The sequence below is a fragment of the Rutidosis leptorrhynchoides genome, chromosome 5 (assembly GCF_046630445.1).
Source record: "Rutidosis leptorrhynchoides isolate AG116_Rl617_1_P2 chromosome 5, CSIRO_AGI_Rlap_v1, whole genome shotgun sequence".
NCBI lineage: Eukaryota > Viridiplantae > Streptophyta > Magnoliopsida > Asterales > Asteraceae > Rutidosis > Rutidosis leptorrhynchoides.
This window is the reverse complement of record NC_092337.1, coordinates 123,094,990-123,107,488: the sequence shown is the minus strand read 5'-3', so window position 1 is coordinate 123,107,488 and position 12,499 is coordinate 123,094,990.

Genomic DNA, 12,499 nt, shown 5'->3' with positions numbered 1-12,499 from the left:
AAGTCACATATGTATAATTATGTCATAACATAATTTTAATTAAATTAAAATGAATTATTAAAGTTAACATAAGTTTAAATGATATAATTAATATAACATAAGTATTTAATTAAATAATTAAATATTAATCATAATATAAGTATTATTAATTAATAATAAATTTTAATCATATCATAATTATTATTAATTATTAATTAATAATGAATTATTAATCATATCATAAGTTTCTAATTATAATCATTAAATCATAAGTGTTTAATAATTAAATTATAATTAAATAATAACTAAGCCTTATAATAATTAAATAATTAATTAATATTTATTATAATTCTTGATATAATAATCTCATGACATAAGTTTAATACTTATCATAAGTATTTTTTATTAATAATAATTATTAATCATAAGTTTAATTAAATGTTTAATTAAATCATAATTAATTAATAAATGATATAATAAACATATATATCATAAGTCTTAAATTAAAATAATTACTTTTATATCATAAGTAATTTAATAATAATGAAAATCATTATTTATATTATAAGTTCCATTTTATAACCATAAGTTTTAATTAAAAGTTCATCGGGTCATAACTTGAGCCCCGGGAATCGGTTTTCGGCGAGTCTTATATATATCTTCGCCTAACCAACCCACCAAACACATTGGTTTACTCAAGAACACCCCAAGAATAGCCACTAAGTCATGATCAACAGCCACCATTCAACTTGGAGCTTTAATCCGATCAAAAACATGTTTTAATCATAACGGGTGATCCGTGGCTCGGATTTCGATGACCCGAACATGAATGTTCATCCAATCATCAATTCTAACATACTAGTACACCCAAGAGACTCCAAAAGTATTCACAAAGTCGGAAAAAACCTGAAACAATTCATTTTTATATTTTGATTTCAAGAAAACACCATTTTAATCATATCTTAAGCTCCGGGAATCGAAATAACATGAATCCGGAGTCTAAAATTAATATCTTAATGAGAGGAACACATATAAACATTTAATTTAACATTTACATCAGTTATGTTTACAGAAATGATCAAATAATCTGCTGTACCAAATCAATCAAACTGAAAACATGAATTAACGAGTGATTCTACGCATACAATCAACAATACAACATTATACAAGCAAAATACCATCATAATAACATATAAATACAGAAAAATATATGAAAAATCAAAAAGTTAGGGTTAGGGTTTATACCCTAATCAAGAATTGATTTATGTTGACGCTTAGAGAATGGAATGAGGAATCCGATTGTGCAAGCGATTTGATGATCCAAGTATTATTTGATGAAGATGATGATGATGTTCTTGGTGTTGGGAGACAACCAAGGGAGAGGAGAGGCAGAAAAGATGAGAGCAATTTAGAATTTAGGTTTAGTGATAATGAAGTGAATATGAAAAAAAAATTGAAACGTCCGATGGCAAGGGTGGGCCCCTTAGTGGGCCATTTTGATGTTTGGTAAATTGCTTTTAGCCCGAACGTCCGATGGAAGCCCGAAACGCGAAAACGCCACTAAGCGATTAATTATTCGGAGAGCTAACAAATACGCGACGAATAAAATATATAAACACTATATATAATCATATGACATTAAAATATCATGTTTAAAATAATTTGGATTTAAAAATCCCAAAAGTTTGACCGTTGGTTTGAAAACCGAAAAGATTCGCCGGATAGAAATCCACGATTCGTATAAACGTACAATTTAAAATATGAATACAAATATTCATTTAACACATAATAACTAATACATTATTACTAAAATAATAATATAGGTCATAGAAATGACATGGCACTAATAACAATTAATGGACGTTAAATAATAAACGGTAAAAGATAACGGAAAAAGTAGGGTCGTGACAGTAGGTGCAGGGGTTGACTCGAAATTTCGTCCCGAAATTTAAGCAGGTGCAGGGGTTGACTCGGCATCTGGGAACAAATGCGGGTACTTCTGCCTCATCTGATCTTCACGCTCCCAAGTGAACTCGGGACCGCGTCTGGCATTCCATCTAACTCGAACGATAGAAATTCTACTCTGCTTGAGCGTCTTAACCTCTCGATCCATAATCTCAACAGGTTCCTCAATTAAATGGAGTTGTTTATCAACATGAAGCTCCTCAAGAGGAATGGTTTCATCGGCCTCGGCCAAACACTTCTTTAAATTCGACACATGAAAAACGTCATGAACAGCGCTGTGTTCTTGTGGCAATTTCAAATGATAAGCCACGGGTCCAACTCTTTCTGTAATCTTAAAAGGTCAAACAAAACGAGGATTCAACTTTCCCCTCTTACCAAAACGTACCACACCTTTCCAAGATGATACCTTCAACATAACATGGTCACCGACCTAAAATTCTAAATATTTTCTTCTCTTATTGGCATAACTCTTTTGCTGACTTCTGGCAGTTCTCAATATTTCCTTAATCTGTACAATCTTCTCGGTAGTCTCATGAATGATTTCTGGGCCTGTGAACTGAGCATCCCCAACCTCATTCCAACAGATAGGAGACCTACACTTTCTACCATACAAAGCTTCAAATGGTGCGGCTTTAATACTTGCATGATAACTGTTATTATAAGAAAATTTAGCTAGCGGCAAGTATCTATCCCACCCATTGCCAAAATCAATGACACACGCTCGTAACATGTCTTCTAACGTTTGAATGGTCCTTTCACTCTGACTATACGTCTACGGATGATAAGCGGTGCTCATATCCAATTTAGTTCCCAAAGCTTCCTGTAAGGGTTGCCAAAACCTCGATATAAATCGGCTGTATCGGTCTAAAATAATAGATACAGGAACACCATGTCTTGAAATAATTTCCTTCAAATACAAACGAGTAAGTTTCTCCATCGAATCTGTTTCCTTAATCGGCAAGAAATGAGCTGACTTTGTGAGTCGGTCAACGATCACCCAGATGGTATCATAACCACCCACAGTTCTCAGTAACTTCTTAATAAAATCCATTGTAATACCTTCCCACTTCCACTCGAGAATCTCAGGTTGCACCAAAAGTCCAGACGGTTTCTGATATTCAGCTTTAACCTTAGCGCAGGTCAAACACTTAGCCACATACGTAGCCACATCAGCTTTCAAATTAGGCCACCAATACAGCTCTTTAAGATCATGATACATCTTTCCTAAACCAGGATGAATAGAGTACCTAGACTTATGAGCCTCATCCAAAACAAGTTGCCGCAGATCACCAAATTTTGGAACCCAAAGACATCCCGCAAAGTACCTAGTACCATCAGTTCGTACCTCAAACTTCTTAGCCATGCCTCTGACTTTCTCGTTCACAAAATTCTCCTCCTTCAAGGCTTCTTGTTGTGCCTCAAGAATCTTCCTAGCGAGGTTTGTTCGAATTGTCATATTCAAGGATCTAAACCTGCGAGGTTCAGCCCTCTCTTTATGACTTAACGCATCGGCCACAACATTGGCCTTTCCAGGATGATATAAAAGTTCGCAATCATAATCGTTCAACGTCTCAACCCATCTTCGTTGCCTCATATTTAACTGTTTCTGGTCAAGAATACGTTGAAGACTTTTGTGATCAATGTACACTGTACTTTTGGCCCCATAAAGATAATGTCTCCAAATCTTAAGCGCAAACACAACATCTCCCAACTCTAAATCATGGGTTGTATAATTTTGTTCGTGGATCTTCAACTAACGTGACGCGTAAGCAATGACTTTCTTTCACTGCATCAAAACACAGCCAAAGCCCTGGCGCGAAGCATCACAATAGACAACAAAATCGTCATTACCCTCAGGTAGTGACAATATCGGAGCGGTAGTCAACTTCTTCTTCAGAGTTTGAAAAGCAGTCTCTTGTTCATTCTTCCACTCATACTTCTTCCCCTTGTGCGTTAAAGCAGTCAGAGGTTTCGCTATATGAGAGAAATCTTGAATGAACCTTCTATAGTAACCTGCCAACCCTAGAAACTGACGAATCTGAGTAGGAGTCTTCGGAATTTCCCACTTCTCAATTGCCTCAATCTTGGAAGGATCAACCTGTATTCCCTATTTACTAACAACATGTCCAAGGAAATGAACTTCTCTTAACCAGAAAGCACACTTAGAGAACTTAGCGTACAACTCTTCTTTTCTCAACAAATCAAGCACCAGCTTCAAATGTTCTTCATGTGCTTCATCACTCTTGGAATAAATAAGGATGTCGTCGATGAAAACAATAACGAACTTGTCCAGATAGGGTCTACACACACGGTTCATGAGGTCCATGAACACAGCAGGTGCATTTGTCAATCCGAACGGCATAACAAGGAATTCATAGTGACCATAACGGCTGCGAAAGGCGGTCTTCGGAACATCAGTTTCTTTAACACGCAGTTGATGATAACCGGAATGAAGATCGATTTTAGAATAAACACACGAACCTTGAAGCTGATCGAACAGATCATCAATTCTAGGAAGGGGGTAACGGTTCTTAACTGTAAGCTTGTTCAACTCGCGATAATCAATGCACAAACGAAACGAACCATCTTTCTTCTTAACAATCAGGACAGGAGCTCCCCAAAGGGACGAACTGGGATGAATAAAACTCTTGTCTAACAATTCACGGAGTTAACTCTACAATTCTTGAAGTTCAGAAGGCGCAAGTCGGTAAGGAGCACGTGCTACAGGAGCAGTACCGAGAACAAGATCGATTTGAAATTCCACCGCGCGTTGCGGTGGAAGGCCAGGTACATCTTCGGGAAACACTTCAGGAAAATCTCTAACAATATGAACATCACCAACGCTCTTCTCTTCTCTATTAGAATCAACAACATGAGCTAGAATAGCATGACAGCCTTTGCGAAGATGTTTACGAACTTTCAAACATCTAATAAGATTTAACTGTCTGCATTTTTTATCCCCAAAAACCATCAGTGGCTCTCCAACCACATTAGTAATACGGATAGCTTTCTCATAACACACGATTTCAACATGATTCGCGGATAACCAATCCATACTAATAACAACGTTAAAACTACCTAGATCAATCGGTATTAAATATACCTCAAAATCTCTACTAGCCCGATTAATGTTACACTTACGATACACAGTCTTAGCAGTAAGTACTTTACCATTAGCTATCTCTACAACATAAGTACTGTCTAGAGGAGTTAACGGAGTTTTGATTTTTGGACTTAATTTACTCGACACAAAACTCAAATCAGCCACTGAATCAAATAGTACATAAACTGATAAGTCGTTGATCGAGAACGTACCCGTAACAAGTTTTGGATCTTCCTCAGCATCCCTGGCATTAATGTTGAACTCCCTTCCACGTGCATTCTCAGTAGTCTTCTTATTAGGGCAGGCATCACGGAAATGCCCCGGCTTACCACATTCATAACAAACTTTCTGACTCCCACCATTTCTCGGCTTCCCATTATGATTACCACTATTATTACCAGCATTATTACCACCACCTGTAGCAGGAGTAGCAGTACCCGGCATAACCACCGTACAATCTTTAGAAATGTGTCCCTGCTTGGAACACCTCTTACAAGTAACCGTGCAATAACCATCATGAGCCTTATAACATCGCGGACAACACGCTGATTACGGTTATTAGAAACAGAAGTATCTTGTTTCTTCTGCTGACTTTGGTTCTAGTTGCAGTTGTTATCCCACTTCCTTTTCCCATTATCAGCCTTTTTAACAACTTCCTCACTGGCATCAGTCGCAGCTTTCTTACTTCTCATCAAAATCTTATCATTAAGCTTGTTTGTCATAGACATAGCAGCTTCAATAGTCTGGGGCTCATTAGACTCAACCTCATGCTCAATCTGCTAGGATAACCCATCAATATAAGCTTCAATCTTACGGTCCTCATCAGCATAAGCATTTGGACACAACAACGTCAATTCAAAGAACCTTTGCTCAAAGGAATCTAAATCGGTGCCTTTCATCTTTAAGTTCTTAAGCTCAGTTTCCAACTTCTTAAGTTCACCCCTGGGACGATAACGGGTGATCATCCTCTCTTTAAAATTATTCCAAGACAAACCATAAGCGGCATCATTACCCAAGCTACTAACCAAATTATTCCACCAAATTAAAGCACTGTCTTTAAGAGTTCAGCTGGCGAAACTAACCTTGTCCTCATCACGGACTCTACTAACCCGGAAAATAGACTCAATCTTCTCAAACCAACGAGTAAGTCCAATGGGTCCTTCGGTGCCACTAAATTCTTGTAGACGACTGGCCATGAAAGTCTTGTGGGAGCATCCCACCTGATTGTTGGCATTGGCATTAGCATTAGCAACCATAGCAGCTGCAATCCCTTCAGAAGTTAGGCGTTGCATACGAGCTTCGTTGGACTCACGGGGAGGCATGATCTTCAAAACAGAATAACACAACCGTTAGTACTAAGAATAATACCAGTGTTATAAAGGAATAGATCAAACAAGAAAAGATTAACCATTATAATAATAGTCAATGAACACTATGAGTAATAACATGACAGTTATGGTAGTTATAGAAATAGCCACCACATGCATATATACTTTATGATATAAAAAAAAGCATACAACATACATAGCACTTAACATACATGAACTATATTACGCATAATATAACATGCCAAGAGTCACAACATCCGAAATAAAATGATAATGATAATAGATGTCATAAAAGAAATAACCATCCATACATGAATGAAAATATCACATAATAAAATCCTCGGCAAAAACGCCGTACATCACCCAAAAATGAATGTATAAAAAGGATAAATAGTCCATAAAATAAAATAGTCACTCACGATATCACATCACATCTGCTTGGAGCGGGTGTGATAAGCTGGGCCGGCATGAGGCTCGTCAGGATTCTCATACTTCCTCAACTTTCCTTTCACCTCCTCCAACTCCATCTTCAGACCACGAATTACGCTCTCAAGAGCCTCGAACTTAGCGTCCACCTCACGGTTACGCTTCCTAGTCTCAAACTAGATCCTATGCTTGAAGCTAATGAACGTATCCATATCAGCTCTAATCTCATCCATCACCTCAGTATGCGGCAAAACACGCATACAGTCGCTAAGAGCATCAATGCGAATCTTATTCGTATATGCCCTAGTCATATGAGTGATAGTAACCATGTAGTAGTTAACAGGATCTCTTAAGCGAGGCTGTCAAGCACGACGAGCGGCAGACGGGGAAACAGGAGCAGGAACGGAATTGTTACTGGAAGCCGACATCTGCAAACAGTAAAACCACAAACCACAATCAGAATAGAAATAACATAAGTAATAACTTATAATTATTCCTCATATGAAATGAAATGCATAATAATGCTATATCAAGAAAGGCCGGGCTGTAGACTAGACTCTAATGCAACCTAAAAACCACGGGTTGACCACATTATGACCGCCTAGTTCCCTACAACCAGAGCTCTGATACCAACTTTGATGGCCCCGTCAATACACTTAACGCCTCCATCACTTGGTCCCACAGCTTGATCGAACTTTAAATGAATTTAAATAACAACATTGCATTCTTTTATTCAAAAGTTTCTCAAAAAGGAAATTTACCAAAATATGTAGTATAAACAAACCCAACATATTAAATATCCAAAGTTGACATAAAACATAGCCAATCAAATACCCACAAGTTTAAATATCCAAAAAGAGAATGCAAGTTTAATGTTTCATAAATAGTTTAACAAAATCTGCCCAAATGCATGCAGACACTTCTAACACAGCGGAAGCATCAAACTAATCAAGTACCTGTAAAAACATGCGAGTATATTGTCAACAAAAATGTTGAGTGAATTATAAGTTTAAATAAACGTATAAACTTTAGACCACAAGATTTAAATGTTTGAAAACATAAATCATTATTCCATTATCTATGAGCCACATGGTAACCACTTAACCATTTACTTACCCTTGACAACCACAATATATACACTGAACATGTGTATCTTAAAATAAATGTGAAGTGCTAACACATTCCGATTATAAATTGCTAGCGCGACTAACTCGATATGGGGTTGTCAAGCCTGATAGATATATCCATAGGATTCGCGTTCACCAGTAGAAACCAGTGATTACAGTTACCAGGCTTGGGAATATTTTTGTTCAACTCATAATGAATAATTTAAATTTAATTGCCACTTGTGTCTAAACGTGAAACAAAATGTATGTAATCACATCCCTAAAATACTTTAAAAAGTATGAAAAATGGGACTATAACTCACCTTAAAGCAAATGAAGTAACCACACAAAAAGTGAATAACAAACGAAGTAAAGTGATCAAGAATGATCACAACGCCGACCTATAAATAAAGCAGGTCGATATAAATAACTAACTTAGGTCAAATCTTAGTATGATAGCTATAGTACTTGTCGCAAGTAAACATAGAACAACACTCAACATGCTTCGGTTTGATCAGAACAGCGTAAGGACACGTACTTTCTATTTTTAGAAAGTTTCTATTTTTAGCAGATTTCCATTTTTGGAAAGTTTCTATTTTTGAAAAGTTTCTATTTTTAGAAAGTTTCCATATTTAGAAAGTTGCTATTTTTGGAAAGTTTATAAGTTAAGAAAGTTTCCTTAATTAGAAAGTCAACAAAAGTCAACTGAAAGTCAAAGTCAACCGAAAGTCAACTCAAAAGTCAACCTTGGTCAAACATAGTCAACATTAATTTTTAAAGTGTAAGTTATAATAATAATACAAGTTATAATGTTATTTAAAGTCACATATGTATAATTATGTCATAACATAAGTTTAATTAAATTAAAATGAATTATTAAAGTTAATATAAGTTTAAATGATATAATTAATATAACATAAGTATTTAATTAATTAATTAAATATTAATCATAATATAAGTATTATTAATTAATAATAAATTTTAAACATATCATAAGTATTATTAATTAATAATGAATTATTGATCATATCATAAGTTTCTAATTATAATCATTAAATCATAAGTGTTTAATAATTAAATTATAATTAAATAATAACTAAGCCTTATAATAATTAAATAATTAATTAATCTTTATTATAAGTCTTGATATAATAATCTCATGACATAAGTTTAATACTTATTATAAGTATTTTTCAATAATAATAAAAGTATTATTAATTGTAAGTTTAAATAAATGTTTAATTAAATCATAATTAATTAATAAATGATATAATAAATATATATATCATAAGTCTTAAATTAAAATAATTACTTTTATATCATAAGTAATTTAATAATAATGAAAATCATTATTTATATTATAAGTTCCATTTTATAAGCATAAGTTTTAATTAAAAGTTCATCGGGTCATAACTTGAGCCCCGGGAATCGATTTTCGGCTAGTCTTATATATATCTTCACCTAACCAACCCACCCGAAACATTAGTGTACTCAAGAAAAGCCCAAGAACAGCCACCAAGTCATGACCAACAGCCACCATTCAACTTGACGCTTTAATCCGATCAAAAACATATTTTACTCATAACGGGTGATCCGTGGCTCGGATTTCGATGACCCGAACATGAATGTTCATCCAATAATCAATCCAAACACACTAGTACACCCAAGAAACTCCAAAAGTGGTCACAAAGTCGGACCAAACCTGAAACAATTCGTTTTTATATTTTGATTTCAAGAAAACACCATTTTAATCATATCTTAAGCTCCGGGAATCGAAATAACATGAATCCGGAGTCTAAAATTAATGTCTTGATGAGAGGAACACATCTAAACACTTTAATTTAACATTTACATCAGTTAACTTTACAGAAATGATCAAACAAACTGCTGTCCCAAATCAATCAAATCGAAAACATGAATTAACGAGTGATTCTACGCATACAATCAACAATACAACAACATACAAGCATCATACCATCATAATAACATATAAATATAGAAAAATAAATGAAAAATCAAAAAGTTAGGGTTAGGGTTTATACTCTAATCAAGAATTAATTTATGTAGACGCGTAGAGAACAAAATGAGGAATCCGATTGTGCAAATGATTTGATGATCCAAGTATTATTTGATGAAGATGATGATGATGTTCTTGGTGTTGGGTGACGGCCAAGGGAGAGGAGAAGGAGAAAAGATGAGAGCAATTTAGAATTTAGGTTTAGTGATAATGAAGTGAAAATGAAAAAAAAAATGAAACAAGGGAAAGGCACTCCCCCCTTAGGGATTCGGCCGAAAATGGAAAGGGTGGGCCCTTTAGTGGGCCACTTTGATGTTTGGTAAATTGCTTTTAGCCTGAACGTCCGATCGAAGCCCGAAATGCGAAAACGCCACTACGCAATTAATTATTCGGAGAGATAACAAATACGCAACGAATAAAATATATAAACACTATATATAATCATATGACATTAAAATATCATATTTAAAATAATTTGGATTTAAAAATCCCAAAAGTTTGACCGTTGGTTTGAAAACCGAAAAGATTCGCCGGATAGAAATCCACGATTCGTATAAACGTACAATTTAAAATATGAATACAAATATTCATTTAACACATAATAATTAATACATTATTACTAAAATAATAATATAGGTCATAGAAATGACGTGGCACGAATAACAATTAACGAACGTTAAATAATAAATGGTAAAAGATAACGGAAAAAGTAGGGTCGTGACAAAAGGCTTAGTTGAAGGTATTCTTTGCTTTCAATATGATAAGCATCATGTGTGTCCATTATGTGCAATGGGTAAGTTGAAATGGTCTAATCATCCGCTTAAGCAAAACCCCAGTACTTCATCGTCTTCGCAATTATTGCATATGGACTTATGTGGACCCATGAGAGTTTCTAGCCTCAGTGGCCGGAAACATGTGCTTGTCATTGTAGATGACTACACACGATTTACATGGATTTTTATTTTGAGGACCAAGTCTGAAACCCCCGCCATTATCTTTGAGTTCATTAAAAAGACTCAACGCTCTTTTAACAAACATGTTAAGAGCATCAGAACTGATAATGGGATGGAATTTAAGAATGACCTGCTTGATAGTTATTTGAAAGACTAAGGCATTGAACATCAGTTCTCTGCTGCAAGAACCCCCCCCCCCCAATAAAATGGAGTAGTCGAACGAAGTAATCGTACGTTGTATGAGGCAGCTCGAACAATGCTTGCCTACTCTAAACTACCTCCGAAAATGTGGGGGGAGTCCACTTCAACTGCATGTTATACCTAAAATCACTGCATCATAAACAAACGCTTTGATAAGACTCCTTATGAGTTACTATATGGTAGACGCCCGAATGACAAATATTTTTGTGTCTTTGGTTGTATATGCTATGTGCTTAACGATTTTGACAGCCTCGGAAAGTTTGATCCTCATGGCGATCAAGCCATATTTCTCGGTTACTCGTCAAACAAGGTTGCTTATCGTGTCTATCAAAAAAGGACAAAAATGATCGAGGAAAGCATAAATGTTAAATTTGATGAGTTATCAGGGATGGCTTTTGAACAAATTAGTTCAAAACCCGATCCTAACCTGGCTACTACTTCTTCTACACAAAACTCAATTTTCTTGAAGAAAGGTGTTCCAATGGTTACAACAGAGGAACTGGATATCTTGTTTGATAGTCTTTACACTCCTCAACAGACTTCAGATGTTCATGCCGTACCGGTTACACCATCACAATCAACTACTGAGGAGACACAACCAAGTCTCTATGATGAAGATACAACACAAACTGATTCACCTGTTGCTTCTTTGTCCTCCCTCCCACCTCCTGATGATAATCTTGAACCAATTCAAGACACATCCGTTAATACAATTCCAGTTTTTTCTCCAGTTATTCAAAAAAATCCATTAGACAATGTTACATCAGAACAAGAGGATCAGGGCTCGACGTCAACACCGGTTAATGTTTCAATGGATACCACTGATGTAGGACCTCTTCCACATAACAACTGATGGACTAAAAGTCATCCAATTGATCTCATCATTGGTGATGCATCTTCTCCAGTTTCAACTCGAAGGGCTACTCGGAATATGTGTTTATACACAGCTATTCTTAGTAAGATTGAACCAACTTTGGTTGATCAAGCTTTACTAGATCCGAACTGGGTGATAGCAATGCAGGAGGAGATAAATCAATTTGAACGTTTGAAGGTATGTCGATTAGTTCCAAAACCAGTGGGTCAACGACCAATAGGAATTAAGTGGATTTTTAAGAACAAGAAAGATTCTGATGGGGTTGTGGTTGGGAATCAGGCACGTCTTGTGGCCAAGGGATATCGACAACAAGAGGGTATTAATTATGATGAAATATTTTCTCCGGTTGCAAGGATTGAGGCTATTCGTCAGTTTCTTGCATTTGCTTCTCATATGAAGTTCATGGTATTTCAAATGGACGTTAAAACTGCTTTTCTGAATGGTCGTCTTTAAGAGGAAGTATATGTTGATCAACAAGAAGGCTTTGTCGATCCCATTCATCTAAACCACGTCTACTACTTGGAAAAAGCTTTGTACGGTCTGAAAC